Below are 14,991 nucleotides of genomic sequence, written 5' to 3' on the forward strand. Positions count from 1 at the left end.
AGAAATAACGGACAGAAATGAAAGAGTCATTATTTTTAAGGATACCATTCTGTCTGGAATTGATGACTAGAAAATGAAATTAGAGAGAATCTGTAAGAAATCGAGTGCACAAAACACATTCCCGCTTAAGTTAAGAATGTATAACTGATAAATATTCTAAGACGGCATGAAAAGTCATGAGTGGAGAACTCTTAGCTGTATCCTCGTACACTTGGTAAACTACCTCAAACATAACCAGTAAATATCGGAGAATGTGCAGAGACTTTCAAGGACAAGTCAATGACATGACAAGAGAACAATGATGAGATCTCTTGTCAAATATTCGATGCGTGTAGAACCGAGAACTGACTCCTCTAGACGAGTGGTTCTCAAAAAAGGGGGTGCGTTCCCCTAGGGAGGCGTAAGCATTTTCCAGAGGGGGAGCAAGGACCCAGAGGAAAAACAGAGTGGCTTGTATATATATATATATATATATATATATATATATATATATATATATATATATATATATATATATATATATATATATATATATATATATATATATGTGTGTGTGTGTGTGTTTGTGTGTGTGTGTGTTTGTGTGTCAGGTTGTTTCACCAACATCATCATCCGGACTTCCTTTCCCACCCTAGGGCAGGGTGTGTCACGTTGAACCAATGATTTCTATTCAATATTCATATGCTGTCTGCTCTAGCCTTCAAAATACATTTCTCCTTGTATCCTCGTAATGAATTTGTTTCTATACTTCTCTGTTATCTCCCGGTTACTTTTCTACTTTTTTCTCTCTCTTTTTCTTCAATGTGGTCACTTCAACTTCAAGTTAAAGGTACCAAGAAGTTTCATATTGTAGGATGGACTGCATCCCAGTTACTAAAGTCTAATAAAAAAAATTCATTCCTAGACTGTATATAAATTTCTCCCAGTGTTATCACTTTTTATTTAAAATTTCACAAATATCAAGTGTCAGTAGCTTGGCATGTCCACAGGTTACATCGTCCCGTCTCTTGCACACACATATTTGTGTCGTTGAATGAATAATGCTTAATTACGTGAATAAAAAAATAACAACTACCGATACATCTGTAAATTGAGAGAATGCAAATTGATCTGTATGAGAATTATTTATTTGGTGAGGGGGCTGATCCCCCTGACAATCATGGCTGGAAAACTATATATTGTGGAAAACCTTCGGAGAAGCCAGACGAACTCACCTGGGACATCTTATTCATATGTTTTCCCTATTTCTGATCATATTTATTTTGGAGAGTGGCCTGACTTGTCATGTTCCCCAAATATTTCATTATGGATGAGAGTCCATCTTACAGAATGTACTAAGATATCAAAGCCACATCAGCTCCATTCTGCTATACTGTAACGTGTACAAGTTTTGAAGGGGATGCTGACACCCTCCCCCTTAAAAATAATGGTGGGAAATTTTATATAATGGAAAACATTACCAACGAACCAGACGAACAGACATGAGAAGTTGCACTGAAATCCACGTGTTTACATTTCCCTATTTCTGATCATTTTTATTTTGGAGAGCTGGTTGATTGATTACATATTACAAAGAAAAACTTGTGGCACAACTGCCAGGGTCAAGTGCCACCGGATACCAAGGTAAAGGGCGTCACCAGAGAATAAAAGCAGGCAAGAATCTAAAACACAGGCAAAAGTATAAACACTAAATTAACTAAAGCACCAAATATAAAAAATAAGTAATAAAAATACCGAGTCCTAAATCTTATGCAGCAGCCGAGCTGCCTCCACAAAACTGAGGGTTCCCCTTCCCATACAACAGGCCACCTCCCCAAGCACCGCTGAAAGACGGTAAATGCCATCAGTTGCCTGGCGCTCAGAGAGGTACAGATGGCGTAAATCGCCAAGACTGGAGCACTCCGCCACCAAGTGCCAAACAATCAGGGGGACCAAGCAATCCTCAGAACATGCGGGGGGGGGGGGCATCCATTGAAAATCCATGAGAGGACTGGGTGTGGCCAATTCATAACAAGCAGGTAGTCTCCCACTAGCGAGACAAGATTCAGTAAGAGAAGGATGCCACGTCGTCACAAAGAGCACGCATCTTGTTAGGCTCCACCGCATCCAAGCGGTCTTGCCAACAACGCTGAATCCGTTCAGCAATTAAAGAGTAACAATCATATGCAAGCAGCTGATGCAGATATCGCAAAAGTAGTAGAAAGAGCCGATGCTGTCTTAGTCGGCAATCAGCCCTCTCAATCCCAGACACCCCCAAATGAGCAGGAACCCAACAAAAGCCCACGAGACGGCCAAGGAATAAAGAGCCAGTCTAAATTTGATAAAACCAATGGATGAGATGATTTTATACACTCCACTGCAGACAGAACACTTCTGATGTCATAAAAACTATAAAAACAGATTAAGGGGGGGTAAAAATGATTTGGAGAGCAAACAAAATTGCAATCACTTCCACCATATATACTGAAGCAATACCTGGAAGAGTACCTCCCCCACTGAAGAAAGGGAAGATGACACCAAAGCCTACCCCAGTATCTCTTGATCCTTCAGTATAAACAGGAAGAGAGCCCTCGTGAGCATAGGCATGCTCTAAAATGAGAGAGAGGGATACCTGAAGCGGAAGTGAACTATTGACAAATAACGGACCTATAGAATATTACATGAGGGAATAGCCAAAGACACACCCTTGGGACCCAGAGCACACAAACTGCCAGTCTAGGAACAGAGAAGGCTGACACAACAAACTGAGCCCTGTACCCAAAGGGCTTGGGGAAACTAGGACGAGTGTCAAACAGAAGATCGGGAATCCTAAGAGATCATGGCACAAAGCACTGAGTTTGGAAGGCAGTAAAGACAATACCACTACCTCATCATTAACGACTCGCGACGTAAATCCAAAGGGAGGGCATCAGCATCCACCAACAAACTTGAGATTGGGGATGACCTGAATGCCCCAGTTGCAAGACGCATACCACCATGATGTACCGAATCTAACATCTGGAAATGGGCGTCTGTAGCAAAGGAGTAGACCTCACGTGTGTACAGAAAGAATAAGGAATCCATGCAAGAGGAGGAGGAGGGTCTGACCGTCAGCACCCCGGTAGGCATGAGCCCAAAACCCTCAAAAGACTCAAGATGTTAATACTAGCTACCTTAATATAATGAACCAAAAAGCACTCAGTGAGTGCATACCTAGCCAATGCCATTGCAGGATCCGGATCTGGATCCAGATCCACCTCAAAATTCGATCATTTCTCTCTTTGTCCATGGCCCATCCTCCCACAAAATATCATTGCTAATTCGTTGAGAGCCTTTGGAGGTATTGTCTGAACAAACAAACAAAAAAATCCAGGTTCTGGATGATGATCCAGATCAAAATCAAGATCTAATGCATTATTCGCTGGGAAATACCATATCCCTCCAAAAATTTTCAGCAAAATCTGTTCATAACTTTCTGAGTAATCCTGCTAACAGACAGGCAAACAAACAGACAATCGCGGCCAAAAACATAACCTCCTTTGCTGAGGTAATGAGAGGAACTGAAATCAGCCATCTACCAAATACAAGACCCAGAAACTGAGTCTTTTCTGGACAGGAGATTCTCTGGTTATTGAGATACAGGTCATGGTCCGAGTGAACCCAACAAAGATGACAAAAATGCATAGCCACTGTTTTTTGAAGAAGAAAAGCTGAAACAACGAGAATCAGCCTGCTGAGAAACTGTTAAGGGCCAACTGCAGCTTCCTATCAACCAGAGACATCCGAGATGAGGTGACAGAAATTGAAAGGTCATCCACATATAGTAATCCACGTACACCAACTGAAAGTACGTTTATTACAATGTTGATGGCCACACCAAAGAAAGTAACACTAAGGATACTTCCCTATGGTACCCCATCTCAAACTGCACGCACATTACAAAGCACCCTCCTCTCACCTGGACCGTCAAAAAACAGTGAGATAAAAATTGCTGAATAAAATGGACAAGTGCCAACGAACACCAAACTCATGAAAAGAAAGCAAAATGCCATGACGCCAGGCATTGTCGTATCTCTTCTTCATATCGAAGAAGACAGTGACTTGGTGTTGGTTAGTGGAGAAATCCTCACTGACAGGAGATTTCAAGTACAGCAGGGCATCAGAGGTAGCTCGCATTTCACAAAAACCACACTGGACGTGGAATAAGAAATCACCTCTCTCCAAAAACTACTCAAGCCGACCATTGACCATCTTTTAGAAAACCTTATACGTAACAGAAATAAGAGAAATGGGCCGATAATTTGTCGCCTGTAGGTAGTCTTACCTGGATTGGGGATGAGATAACTACAGCAACGTTCGAACAAGCTGGAAACGCATCAGTACATAGATGTTATTAAACAACAGCAAAAACCAAAGGGAGTCATTAGTCATCAGAGAGGTAATGTAGAAATGCATAAGAAATATCATCACAGCCCGTAATTCAGAAATAAAGAAGGGGACATCATAAGTTTTTCCCCAGGAAGAGGCATAACTGAGACCATGAGACTAGTTGCCGACAGTGGCATGCTGAAGGTGAGTCTGAATACTTCTCTGACACACTGGCAAAATGATCAACAAGCATCTGTGCAACAGCAAAAGAATCAGCCATAGTTCCACCTTCTGCAGATAAAACAAGAGGGAAGAGAATGGTAAATTTTCTATCAATTTTCCTCATCCGTTCCACACCTGTTCCAATGAAGTTATAGTCGTGCTTAGCAAAGGAAAACCCCATGTGCCTGGAAACAAAGGGAAAGGATGAAGGTGGAGGGGGTGTGGTGGTGGATTGAGGAAGGAAGGGAGGTGTCAGGGGTGAGGATAAGTGGAGGAAGGGAGGAAGTATGCTTGCAATGCACACCAGCTACGGTATCCAGGGAGTATCTGGGGGAAAGGGTGGTTGGGAGGCCATAATGAGGAGAGGACCCAGCGGGGCAGAGGTAGGCAGAGAGAGATGGCGGGGGGGAGTCACCCCCCCCTCTAGAGGCCCAATGCGGGCACTTTGGAGCTGCAGATTGGGAGGCCCTCAGGCAGTACTTCTTTGATTTTCCATGGAATAATTATAGCTTCCATGACCAGGAGCCATCTGAGTGTGCCTTGCGCATTGCAGAGGTTATTCTCTCGGGGATGGAAGCATACATTCCATTCTCATATCCTTTGACTAATGCAAGAAAGCCTTGGTTAAATCACGTTTGTTCTAATTCTGTCCACAACAAGGAGAGGGGCTATAAAAGGTACCAGACCCAACCCATTCCTGAATCACATCTTTTTTATGTTTCTGCCCGGAATCGTGCTAAGTCCTTTCTTCGCACTGCTAAAGATAATATAATCTGTACTAAATGCTCTCAGCTCTTCAACTCGAATTCTTCACTCTCCTTCTGGCACCTTGCCAAAAACCATTCTAACAACTTTACCTCATCATCCTTCCCTCCTCTTCTCTACTCTGATGGTTCTGTAGCTATTTCATCTACAGATAAAATATATCTATTCGCTCAGACTTTCTCCTCCAATTCCACCTTAGATGATTCCGGTGCTGTTCCTCCATCACTTCCCCCCCTCAGACTTCCTCATGGTTGACATTAAATTTTTTTCTGCTGATGTATTTTCTGCCATCACAGGCCTCAGTACTAACAAGGCATATGGGCCTGATGGAGTCCCTCCTGTTGTTCTCAAGAACTGTGCTTCTGTGCTTGCACCCTGCATAGGTAGACTCTTTCGCCTTTGTCTATCAACTTGCACCTTTCCTTCTTGCTGGAAGTTTGCTCTCATTCAGCCAGTCCCAAAGAAGGGTGACCATTCCCAACACTCTAACTATCGTCCAATTGTTTTAACACCGTGTCTCAAAAGTTTTTGAGTCTATTCTTAACAAAAAAATTTTAAAGCATCTTTCATATCACAACCTTCTTTCTGATAGTCAATACGGGTTCCGTCAGGGACGGTCCACTGGTGATTTTCTCACCTACGTTTCAGACTCCTGGTCATCCTCATTTCGGGTTTTTGGCGAAAGCTTTGCCATTGCACTTGACATCTCAAAGGCTTTCGATTGAGTCTGGCATAAATCTTCAATTTCCAAACTGCCCTCTTACGGTTTCTATCCTTCTATTTGTCCCTTCATCTACAGCTTCCTTTCTGGTCATTCTATAGCCGCTGTTGTAGAAGGCCATCGTTCTTCCAGATCTATCAACAGTGGTGTTCCTCAAGAGTCTGTCCTATCACCAACTCTCTTCCTTTTATTCATCAATGATCTTCAAAGCTGTACATCTAACCCTATCCACCAGTACAATGATGACTCCACCCTTCACCTTTCCATTCGGTTCCTGCAACATCCATCTCAGCAGTTACTTCAACAAACAAGGGATGAGGCTATGGCACACCTAATGTCTCACTTGGCTCGTATCTCTGACTGGGGTAAAAATAATCTTGTTTTTAATGCATCAAAGACTCAGTTCTTACACCTATCAACCCGACAAAATCTTCCACAGGAGTATCCACTAATGTTTAAAAATATCCAACTCAATCCTGCATCATCCTTGGACATGCATGGGGTTTCCTTAACTCGGGATTTATCTTAAAAAGATCATATTACATATCTTGTAAAATCTGCTTTCAAGAGATTAGGTATGCTAAGCCGACTCTGTACCTTCTTTACCCGTGCACAGTGTTTGATTTTTTACACAGGTTTTATTCACCCCTGTGTAGAGTGCAACTCTCATGTGTGGGGAGGCTTCCCATATACAGCTCTTCTCAATAGGGTGGAGTCAAAGGCTTTTCATCTCATTAACTCTCCTTCTCTTACTCCTCCCTTCAACCTCTGTCTCCTCGCCGCACTGTTGCCTTTTTATCTCTTTTCTATCGCTACTTCCATGGTCACTGCTCCTCTGAACTGTCTGCTTGCATCCCTCCTCTTCTACGACTGGTGCGTAGCACCCGTCTAACAACAAACTTTCATCCCTTTTCTGTCCACCTCTCTAATGAAGAGTTAACCGTTACTCCCAGTCCTTCTTTTATGCAACAGGTAAACTCTGGAACTGTCTCACTCTATCTGTATTTCCTACTTCCTTTGATCTTCAGTCTGTCAATCGCAGTGTGTCCAGGCATTTCGAAATGAACGGATCTTGAATTTGGCTCCCTTTTGAATTGTTTTTGTTTTTTTCTTGGAAGGAACTGTTCTGCGGACTCCTAGCCTTTGGTTCCTTCTTCCTCGCTATAAAAAAAATCATCCCTTGGATATAAACCTGCACAGTCTCAATGCAAATGGAGCGCCTTAATTACTCACTAAACCACAAGGCACCATAGTTTGGTTATATGGATACCACCCGATGTAGTAAATGGTTTCCCTGTGTACAGGAAACCATTTGGTTTGTCACTCAGTGCACAGTCACCCGTAGACAGAGGGAAGAGGAAAGAATGAAGGAAAGAAAAACAGAGGAGGATGGAAGAAAAGAAGGAAGGAAGAGAGGAATTGGCAGTCACCCGAGAGCAGCACTACATCGAGTGAGCGGATGGTGAGCGCCCCCACCTACAACAACTTAGGAGTCTGTCATATTATATTACATTAAAATGTAGTTAGAAAGCATCTGATAACTGTTAATAGTAGTCTCAACTGTTGATAGTGCCCCACATTATACCTGACTTAGGAAATGGCGTGATTGACCATTGATTTTTATTACGTATTCAAGTATCCACCTAAGGCAAGTTTTTTTTTTTCTTATTAACTCTCCGGCATGATATGATATCAGGTCGACTCATAATTACCAAGTGTCTGGCATTTTATATAATTCCTAACATTTGTTGTATCGTAGCCTACTGGTGTATTTTCATTAGTGGTAAATACGTCATCAATCGACTGGTAATATTGTTTTTAATATCTGATCCCTGGGGAAAGGACTTAATAGATTGCCTAGCCTGCAGACGTCTGATATCTCATAATCACATCATAGGCCACACTGACGCCCAAGCTGTTGAGAATATCATTAGAAGTACGAAATCTACAGCACACGGTATCAGCAAAAGTTTATGTTTTAAGTCTTACATTTCTCTAATTGTAAAAGTCGTCAGATCAGTCATTTAACTGAATTCCTTATCATTTGTTAGGAATTAATCTGCAAACTTTAAAATCTTCATAAGAACTAGCATTTTCCCTCTACGTCAGTAACTGGACAAAGTTACCTTATCCCTATTAGCTCATTTGATGGTTAAGTGTAGTCAGATTGGTGTGTCTATTTGATTAGTAACCAAGTGGTCTCATTCCTGTTGTATTACTAAGTCTCATCGAATTTCACGTAATCCTGATTTGGCACCACAGAGGAGAGTGTGAACCAACTCCGTCAGGTTAAAACGAAAATAACGGATTATATTAACCAAGGAGACTTATTCCTACTTCGTAATAAAGGTTCAACATGTTTCATACAGCCATGACTTTGTATTCAATTTGTGAGGCTATGTTTCATCTCGTAAAAAGAACCCAGCAGTTTACAGTAGTACAAAATAGATGGATATCATGAAATGCACATGAATTATTCGTGAGGTGATAAACGTGAAATCCATAACACAGATAGAATGAATTCATGTGAAGTGCAAAGGGGTGCGTTTTATGAAACCATGATGTCTTGCTGAATAACATCTTTGCGACAGAGTAGAGTGGTATGCAAACGTTAACTAGAGCATGTTCCTCCACTGACGGAAACATTTCCTGCAGAGGGAGTGATGTTGCTGAAGGCGATCTGGGTGATGATTGTCCTAGTCCAGGGCTTTGATGGCCTCCAATATCCTCAAGGTGAGTAATACAATCATAGTGACATAAGATAGTGGACCATGAGCATTTTTATTGCTACTTTTCCCACGCAACTAGATCTCTGTGACGACTCTCTTTGTTTCTTTACTTGAATTCTGAGTGAATGGATGTGTGAAACGTTGGCTTTTTGTTTTTGCTTTTTTCATGCAAGGAAAAAGAAATCAAATGCCAGGAGCCCGCAAACCGGTCCTTCCAAGAAAAAAACAAAAACAATACAAAAGAGAGCCAAATTCAAGATCCGCTAATTTCGAGATGCCTGGACACACTGCATTTGAAAGACTGGAGATCATAGGAAGCAGGAAATACAGACAAAGGGAAACAGTTCCAGAACTGACCTATTGCATAAATGAAGGACTGCGAGTAACTGTTAACTCTTGCATTAGAGAGCTGGACAGAAAATGGATGAGAATTTGTTGCTAGACTGGTGTATGCGCCTGTCATAAAGGTGAAGCGATGCAAGCAGACAGTTCAGAGAAGCAGTGACCATTGAAGTAGCGATAAAAAAGAGATAAAGAGGCAACAGTGCGGCAAAGACACAGAGATTGAAGGGAGCCAGTAAGAAGAAGAGACTTAATGAGACGAAATGCCTTTGATTCCACCCTATTGAGAAGAGCTGTCTGTGGGGAGCCTCCCCACACATGAGAGTTGTACTCTACACAAGAGCGAATAAAGCCTGTGTATAAATTCAACAACTTTGCAGGGGTAAATAAGGTACTGGGTTGGCTTAGCACACCTAATCTCTTGAAAGCAGATTTTACAAGAGATGTAATATGATCTTCCCAGGATAAGTCCCGAGAGAATGAAACCCCAAGAATGTTTAAGGATGATGCAAGATTAAGCTGTTTATTACTGAACATTAGTGGGTACTCCTGTGGAGGATTTTGTCGGGTTGATAGGTGTAAAAACTGAGTCTTTGATACATTAAAAACAAAAAGACTATTTTTACCCCAGTCAGAAATATGAGCCAAGTCAGACATTACGTGTGCCATAGCCTCATCCTTCGTTTGTTGAAGTGACTGCTGAGATGGACGTTGCGAGAATCAAATGGAAACGTGAAGGATGGAATCATCAGATTATGAGTGGATATGGTTAGATGTACAGCTCAGAACGTCACTGATGAATAAAAGGAAGAGAGTTGGTGATAGGACAGAGCCCTGAGGAACACCACTGTTGATAGATCTAGGAAAAGAACAGTGGCCGTCTACAACAACAGCTGTAGAACGACCAGAAAAGAAGCTATTGATGAAAGCACAGATAGAAGGATAGAAGCCATAAGAGGGCAGTTTGAAAATTAAAGATTTATGCCAGACTCGATCAAAAGTCTTTGAGATGTCAAGTGGAATGGCAAAACTTTTGCCAAAGGATGACCAGGAGTCTGAAAGGTAGGTGAGAATATCGCCAGTGGAGTATCCCTGATGGAAACCATACTGACGATCAGAAAGAAGGTTGGGGTAGGAAAGATGCTTTAAAATTTTTCTGTTAAGAATCGACTTGAATATTTTTTTAGACACAGGATGTTAAAGCAATTGGGCGATAGTTAGAGGATTGGGAATGGTCACCCTTCTTTGGGACTGGCTGAATGAGAGAAAACTTCCAGCAAGAAGGAAAGGTACAAGTTGAAAGACAAAGGTGAAAGAGTTTACCTAGGCAGGGTGTAAGCACAGAAGCACAAAAGCACAGTTCATGAGGACAACAGGAGGGACCCATCAGGCCCCTATGCCTTGGTAGTATTCAGACCAGTGATGGCAGAAAGTACATCAGCTGAAGAAATTTTAATGTCAGCCATGAGGAAATCAGAGGGGGGAAGTGATGGAGGAACAGCACTGGAATCGTCTAAGGTGGAACTGGAGGATAAAGTCTGTGAGGAGAGATCTGCTTTATCAGTAGGAGAAATAGTTAAAAAGCCATCAAAGTAGAAAAGAGGAGGGAAGGATGACAAGGTACAGTTGTTAGAATGGTTTTTGGCAAGGTGCCAGAAGGAGTGGGAAGAATTTGAGTTGGAGAATTGAGAGCATTTAACAAGGATGAATTTATTTTTAGCTGAGCGAAGATCAGACTTATCACGATTCCAGGCAGAAACATAAAAAAGATGTGATTCAGGAGTAGGTTGGCTCTGATACCTTTTATAGACCCTCTTCTTCTTGTGGACAGGCATTAGAACACGCGTGATTAAACAAGGCTTTCTTGCATTAGTTAAAGGATATGAGAAGGGAAAGTATGCTTCCATGCCCGAGAGAATAACCTCCGTAATGCACGAGGTACACTCGAATGGCTCCCGGCCATAGAAGCAATAATCATTCCCGGGTAAATCAAAGAAGTACTCCCTGAGGGCCTCCCAATCAGCAGCTCCAAAGTGCCACAACTGATAGTTCTTTGGAGGGTACACAAGCCATACTGGAGCAATAGGACAGGTTAAGGTGATAAGGTTGTGGTCAGAGGAGCCCAGCGGAGAGGAAAGATTAACAGTGTAAGCAGAAGAGTTAGTTGTAAGGAAGAGGTCAGATATGTTGAACTCTCTCCATGGCAGGGATAAGGGTAGAGTACTGTATAAACTGCACTAGGTCATTATCCCGCCAACTCCTGCTGACGTACATATACGTCCACACGTTTTGTCACTGTGACTCCCGCTGATGTATATAAATGCACAGCGATTGCAAGGTCCCTAATTTGCACAATTCTCAAATTTCGCGCGTGATTTTTGGTACGTATACACGGGACACTTTCCTCTACAAGAAGCCAGGTATGGAAAATGCTTACCCCCACATGACCTACCCCCCCCTCACATCCCATTGTCTCGGCAATTCACCTACTACAAGTGACCTGGCCAGTAAAGACATGACATGCCACGGTACAAATTTCAAGGCCAGAGTGATTCCCCAGTTGATGACAATGTGGAGGACAAAGTTTACATAGGATTAGAGGAAGAAACAGTCAGAAATGATGATCAAGTAATGTTGCCAAAAAAGGTCAGGTATGTTGATGTGTTTGGTGAGTGAAACAATCCTTATATTGCCTTTATTACCGTTTGAAAACCAATATACTCTCGTGCTACATAAAAATTTGTACCAAATAAATAAACAAATACCGTTTATGAGTGATGTGGAATAGTTACCCTCCCATAGAACTCGTTTTCATTGGAGCCAGCCTGATAGAAAACACAGTAAGGTATGGGGTACTTCTACCTGTATCCAGTACTTTAATCCTCAGGTGAGCAATTTCTCTATGAATTTTTGATGTTTCTCACCAAATGCGTAGGTTTGAGCCAAAAAAAAAAAAAATCCAAAATTGGTTGGGATTGGGGGGGAGGTCAGTGGTGGAAAACTGGTCGGGACGGGGCAGGTTAAGGATAGAAAAAATGTAGGCTTGTTCACCAAGTGGATCAGTGAAAGAAGAGGTGCTCTGTTTAGTGGACAATAGTAGGAAAAACGATGATCCGAGCCCACCCTTCCCTTCGGTCGGGGATGTGCTCTTCCCCTCGCTTTCCCCACCACCTTCACTTGACGGTGGACCAGATTTGCATACTGTTCAGAGCAGGTGGGGTTTTCTGGTGATTTTGAGTGTTGCTCAGACGGAAGTGGGCGTGAGGGTGTATTAGTGCTCTGGCAATGTTTTGGGAAAGGTATTGCAAACTCCGTTGATGGACAGAGTTAGTGGATGCTATGCAGCAGAGGGTGTGAGCCTAAGCCCTGGTAGTGAGGTTAGGAGGGTTTGGGGCATTACTGACAGGGCTGGTGCAGAGCATCGACGGACAATGGTGGATCGTAAGTTACCAAATGATATTCATCTTTTTGCTGCTCGATTCCAAGTTCACCTGATAGATAGGATGAAAGAATGAGCGCTCTTTTGTGCTGCGATTTTTTTTTTTTTTTTTTTGCCCTAATCATAATATAGGCATCTCTGAATGCCGACTAACATCAAAGACTAACAGCGGATACAATTTCTTATATTCTATCAGTGAAACAGGAATGTCCATGTGGAGGGTAGTCCATACAAGGAGATTAAGGGGGAAAACTCGATTTTTGGGTCAGAAATCGTTTTTTTTTTTTAATTTGTGTGAAACAATTATGCCATACCGCATCTGCTCAGCGAGTTTGGCGGCCGTAGGAGCACGTGTTTTGCCAGCACGCGTTTTTTTAAACTTTAAATGGCCATAAGGGTGAAGCGGCCTTCAATGTCCTATTCTGAACCACGTTGCATTTTGTTGTTATTTTGCATTTTAGGTCATTTTTTTTTAGGAAGTTTATGTCATAATATTACTGTACGATACTCTTGGCACCACTCAGGCGATCAGTGGATGTACGGCAGTGCGCAGTGGGAGTAGCAGCTCATAGAGATGGAAAACTCGATTCACTTTGGTGACTCGAGTTTTTATGAGTCACCGAAGAGAATCGGGTAGTTGAGTCACTCAATTCACCAAGTCAGTAGACTGGCTGCGGCAACCGTTACTTCTGCCAGCTGACTAGCCGAGCAAGTCGGTGTTGGGTGAGAGAGCGTAGCTCGCTCGCTCAACACTCGGTTAATCATTGAATGTTGCCAACTCCCTCCTCTTCATTATTGACTAGCGTTTAACTGTGGACCTGATGCAAGAAAATTTTAATTACTGGGGTAAAGAATGAAACACCTATATTACATGATTAAAAAAAAAAACTTTACTATTCCGTTAAATAAATTGAATAAATGACATATTTAGAGCAAAAACAAATATAATCCATTAAACTGTGGCAGTTAAATTCTATCTTTCTATCTATTGGCCGACGCCATTATCCTCGATGGGGTTACCAAGACTGAATCGTCTCTAAACCAACCTTTCTCCCGCCAGACATGACCTTCCTCCCACTCAAACCCACTCGCCCTCATATTCCTCCTCACTCCATCCCTCCACCTCATTCTTGGTCTCCCCCTACCACTAATCCCTCACACCTCACTCTCAATCTTTCACTCTCCATACATTTCATATACTCTCTTTACAAATTAGCATTTAAAAAACAAGTTCACGGACCTTTATTGCTAGAATAAAACAGAAATGAAAAACATAACGACCTGTTATTTAAAATCCTTCCCAATTCGTGAGTCACCAGTGACTCGGTGAGCCGGGCCTTGGCCGGGCCCCACCACATCTGTCCGGGGTGGCCTGAGTCATGTAATTCGAGTTCTACGAAATCTTGTCCACACTCAATAATCGAGGCTGGAACACGCTGCCTGCAAGTGGTCCTGTGCTATGAGTGGTGATGTGTGCTCACACTACTGTTCATACCAAGCAGTGGTGTGAACACTGAGCAATACTTAAACCACGACCGGGTATTTCAAACTCGTGAGTGGTGAGCCGGGTCAGGCCCCGCCACATTTGCCCGAGCGGCCTGAGTCAGTCGAGTTCTAAAGTTATGTCACTCGTGACACTCGTGTCCATATCTCGAGGCTGAAACCCGCAGCCTGCCACGAGCTGAAGGTCTGGTCACAGTTGGTCAGTGTACAGCCAGTGATGGTGTGGTATGAGTGGTGGTGTGTTCTCTTGCCAGGCAGTGATATGAGCAGTGCACATACCACTCTTGAGTCTCAACCGAAATATAATGTTAGAATATTGACTAATACTAAGTGAACGAGTTAATGAAAACAATGACTCGATACACCCGATTCAGCGAAAGGAATCGTTCGATTTGAACGATTGACTCGCGAGTCTTACATCACTAGCAGCTCAGTGTTTTAATTTTATCGGGAGGGGATGTATGAACAGCTACGACTCACTGTTTGTGTCGGCTATTCTCCCGATTTTGTTTACTGTTCCCCGGTTCAGACTGCGGAAATGCCTCCCCTAAGCAAGAAGAAACAGCGACAGATTGAGAAGGGGAAGAAAGCAATGGAGAGAAGATGGAAAAAGAGCGAAAGTGAACCTCAACCATCAACTTCTCGTGACACCTTGCAGCCTTCTGCCACCATCACGCTACCAACGTCTGTTTCAATTGCTGCTACACGACATCTGGCTGTTGATTCCACAACAACATCATGCAAGTACAGATGCTGACGAGAGTAATGCCATCCTGACTGTGTCGTTGTAAGTTGAAGTGTGAAGATTATGGTGGTACATTGAATTCATCATTGCAAACAAAGCATACAGACTTCACTCTCACTGCCAAGTGCAGCAACGACTGTCTTGTTGGGAGTCTGCTCAGTGAACCCCGTAAATATAA

This window comes from Coenobita brevimanus, chromosome 104 (assembly GCF_032717465.1).
Source record: "Coenobita brevimanus isolate Jiangsu-jjx chromosome 104, ASM3271746v2, whole genome shotgun sequence".
NCBI classification, from domain to species: Eukaryota; Metazoa; Arthropoda; class Malacostraca; order Decapoda; family Coenobitidae; genus Coenobita; species Coenobita brevimanus.